The sequence below is a fragment of the Eulemur rufifrons genome, chromosome 9 (assembly GCF_041146395.1).
Source record: "Eulemur rufifrons isolate Redbay chromosome 9, OSU_ERuf_1, whole genome shotgun sequence".
Taxonomy (NCBI): Eukaryota; Metazoa; Chordata; class Mammalia; order Primates; family Lemuridae; genus Eulemur; species Eulemur rufifrons.
Window position 1 is genome coordinate 11,063,373 of NC_090991.1, and position 4,613 is coordinate 11,067,985.

At 41.1% G+C, this 4,613-nt stretch overlaps 1 non-coding gene across 1 annotated transcript; it reads left to right on the forward strand.

The window, feature by feature from the left end:
- The first annotated feature begins 2,961 nt into the window (after positions 1-2,961).
- On the forward strand, positions 2,962-3,068 carry LOC138392676 (U6 spliceosomal RNA). The gene has a single exon (XR_011234962.1). It is a non-coding gene; the product is annotated as a U6 spliceosomal RNA (small nuclear RNA).
- Positions 3,069-4,613: the final 1,545 nt, after the last annotated feature.

The window sequence follows — 4,613 nt, forward strand, 5'->3', positions numbered from 1 at the left end:
GACTGGGAGACTGCTCAGCCCCACCGGCCATTGGCAAGAGTACCAGTAACTGAAGCACTAATGACCATGTGGCAGGTGAGCCCAGGATGAAGGGCCAAATGGCACTGTGACATGTCAGAGCAGCTCAGCCTCCCTATCCCAACCCATGGCTCCTGCCCAAAGCTGGACTTCACCAGACTCCACCCAGGGGTGAGGAACCTGCAGCCTCAAGGCCACATGTGGCCCTCTGGATCCCCAAGTGCGGCCCCTCGGCCAAATCCAAACTTCATAGAACAAATCCCTTTAGTAAAGGATTTGTTCTGTAAAATTTGGATTCAGTCAAAACGCCACACTCAAGGATTCAGAAGGCCACATATGGCTCCAGCGCTGCAGGTTCCCCAGCCCTCTCCGGCTTCAACTCTCCTCCACGAGTACAAAGCTGATCAAAAACAGATTAAGTCACCTCCCTCCTCAAGGATAAACTTTGAAGGAATCCCCGCAACTTAGAACAAAGCCCAAACTCCCGAGCACAGCTTTTGAGGCCCTCCACCACCTGACCCCCACAAACCCATCCTACCGCATCCCCGTGCTCCCTTAGTATATCACCTGCTCCTGTAAACTGAGGCAGGAAGCCTCCCTTAAGCCCTCTACCCGCCTCTGAATTCCCCTACTTCTGCTCAGCCACATCTTTCTCTTGCACTCACACAACTGAGGAGCCAACACTCTACCCCTGTCCACAAGCACACTGTGAAAGACTGCTGAAGAGCTTGCTGAAGAAAATATGCTGTCCGTATGTCCGTATTTCCCCAACTGCCAATCCAGAACTCCATAAGGACTGGTCCAATAGGCCCTGTTCTGAATTGCACACCTATTTGGCCCCTACCAAATATTTTTTTTCCCTAAGACAATCAAGCCAAAGCACACCTTAATAATTCTTCCTACCAGATATTGGAACATATCATAAAGGCACAATAAATACACATGCACAGGTAGATCAATGGATTAGAACATACAAGGTCAAGAAACTGATCCAAATACATATAGGAATTTAGAATATAATAAAAGTGATGTTTCAAATCATGAAAAGATGGATTGTTTACCAAATGACATTTGGACAAAATAATAAATTTGGATTTGTACCTCATGCCTTACACTAAGATAAATTCCAAATGGATGAAAGCTTTCCATGTAAAAATTAAAACCATGAAAGTATTAATATTACAAAATATCATAAAAATATTAAGATAAAATGTGAGACTCTTCCAATAATCTTCCAAGATATTTAAAAAAAAACTATCATCCCAAACCCAGGAGCTTTAAAAGAATGATAAATTCAACTAATAAAAATAAAACTTTTCAGCATGGCAAAAAAACACTGTAAGTAGTCAAAAGACAAAAACTGCTAAAAAAAAATGCAACTCTTATTATAAACAAAGGGCTTATTTTCTTTATATAAAGAGCTATGAAATGAGAAAAATATCAACAATTTAATAGGCAAAGGATATGAACATTTCACAGAAAAGGAGATTCAAAGAGACCTTAAACATGAAAAGAGACTCAAACTCTTTCATAAGAGAAGTGTAAATTAAAACACACTGACATGCCAATTTCCATTTAACACATTGGCAAAGATCACAAAGTCTGTCGTCACACTTTGGTTTGGAGAAATACCCATATTCTCGTGCGAGCAAAAATTGATACAACATCCAAGAAATGAGTCAGCATTTCTACTTCTAGGAATTTATCCTAAAAATACTCATTTATGTGAAAAATGACATGTACAAATGTCATTTGTATACATGTCTGTTTTGTAGCAGTAAAAGATAGCTAAATATTCATCTATCAGGGACTGGTTAAAAAAATTATGGTATAATGAGATTCTAGGCAGCTGCCAAAAAGAGAATGAGGAAACTCTGTATGAACTGAAATGAAATGATCTTCAAAATTCTGCCAATTGCACCTTCAAAAATTACGTAGAATCCAACAACTTCTCTACCACCTTGGTGGAAGGCATCATCTCTCCTGGCTGAGTTAGCCTCTTAACTGGTGTCTCTGCTACCACCCTTACTCCCTTTTGTCTAGTGACCAGGAGCAGTCGGATGGATCCTGTTGAAACATAAATTACACTGTGTCGATCCTCTGCTCACAACCCTCCAGTGGCTTTCCACCTTGCTGAGTAGAAGTTATAGACCCCACGTCGCTGTGCCATCCAACAAAGTCCCCCTTCCACCCTGCTCTCTCTCTACCTCATCTCCCTTTTTTCAGCCTCACTGGCCTCCCTGATGTTCTTGAACACACCAAGAATGCACCTGCTTAAGGATCTTTATACTTGCCGTGCCCTCTGCCTGGATAACTCTTCCCCCAGAACTCTGCACAGCTCTCTCTCAACTCCTTAGGGCCTGTATTCAACATCATCATCTCAGCAAGAGCTTCCTTGACCACTATACTTAAAATTGCACAAATACACACATGCAGAAATGTAGTAACATGGTAGACACATGGTTTTCTCTATAATTCTTTCAATTTCTCTGAATGTTTGAAATTTTTGTCCTAAGAAGTTGAAAAACACACCCACACGGACATCCCCTTCCTTGCCTTATTTTCCCACTGTGCTCCTCACCATCCAACATACTTACTGATCTTGTTTATCATCTACCTCCACCACACACATTTAAAATATAAATCCCATAATAGTAGGGCAGGGATTTCTGTCTCGTTTTGTTCACTGCTCTATCTCCAGATGGAAAACAGTGCCTATCACTGCCCAGATCAAATTCCTGGTTTTGATATTGCACTATAATCACCTGAGATGTAACCATGGGGGAAACTGCATGAACGGCACCTTGTCACCCCCACCATCTCAGTACCATCTCTGCAACCCCCTGTGGAGCTATAATCATTTCAAATATATATATTGAGAAGACAGTGCCTAGTACATAATCGGTACTCAACAAATATTTGCTGAATTTAAAAATCCCCATAGTGCTCGCTTCGGCAGCACACATACTAAAATTGGAACGATACAGAGAAGATTAGCATGGCCCCTGCACAAGGATGACACGCAAATTCGTGAAGCGTTCCATATTTTTAAAAAAAGAAAAAAAGAAAAAATCCCCATAACAGTGAAATTAAGTGATTTCTCTTAAGTGATAATATACTCCATTGTATACAAAATAAACGGAAGAATTTTCATACATATTTGATTTTATACATGTATGTATACATTCTTGGAAGAATATACAAAAGCTGATCATACTGGCTGCTCTAGGTAGAAAATCTGGGTGTAGAAAACGGGTGAGATGACTTTTCAACAAACCTTTTCCAACATGTGAACATATTATCAATTCAGCATACCATTAAATTAGAAAAATTTCTATTCTATCTTCTTCCTCAGGGTCAAGGCCCACGTCACCTTATAGTTTCCAGAAATCAGGTTCTTTCCCTTTTTGAAAAATCACTATTGTAGTTCTCACACTTCTGCATCCTTGAACTCACAGTGATCCTTAAGCCTTCTTAAGGCCTTCTCCACCTAAAAGAAACTCCTCTTGAACCTGACTCAGGAAAAAAAAAAAAACAGCTATAAGACATTTATAGCTCACGCCTGTAATCCTAACACTCTGGGAAGCCAAGGGGGGAGGATCACTTGAGGTCAGGAGTTTGAAACCAGCCTGAACAAGACCCTGGTCTCTACTTAAAATATAAAAATTAGCCAGGTGTGATGACTCGAGCCTGTAGTCCCAGCTACTTGGGAAGTTGAGGCAGGAGGATTGCTTGAGTGCAGGAGTTTGAGGTTGCAGTGAGCTATGATGATGCCACTGCACTCTAGCCTGGGCGACAGAATGAGACCCTGTCTCAAAAACAAAGTGTACAGATGTACAGAATACATAGATAATGTGTATATATAGATATTTATCTACATGTAGATACAGGGATAAAAGCTAATATGGCTAAATGTTAACATCTGGTGAGTCTAGGCAAAGGTTATATATAATACTAGTCTCACAACTTTTCTGTAGGTTTGAAATTTTTCAGAATAACAAGTTGAGGGGGATACTTTTCAAAATCCTACTAACTTTCCAAACATTAGCTCAAATGCTACCTCCTCAAAGAGGCTCTTTAGGGTACATAAAGTTGGGAAAATGATGGCCTTTTGTGCATTTCCAAGGCACTGTACTTATGTTCATAATTCAACAGACATGGGGCCCCTAGTTCAAGCCCATAAACCTTGGTACCCTCAAAGACACACCTCTAGGTTCGTGCTCACACATGCACCCCAGGAGGCTCATAATATCAGTGCTTAAAGGAACCAGACACCAGCTGGGAAATGTCCAGATCACAAGAGTATGTAGGAAAGCCTGGGGTGAGCTTATCAAATTCCTGCCAGGGAGGTATTGGGGAGGGCCGGGATGTCGTCACTGGAAGGACCAGCCCTGGAACAGAGCTCATTCCCCAAACCACTTTGGAGGCCCCTTTAATTTAGGATGCTCAAGGTTCAGATTTCGCAGAATTCAATGACTAAACCCTCTATACCTTTTCGTGATTTTCTAATCTTCAATTGCAATCACTCAGCCTATTCTTTCAGACGTACGTACGTACGTGTGTGTGTGTGTGTGTGTGTGTGTTTGTGGTGTGTG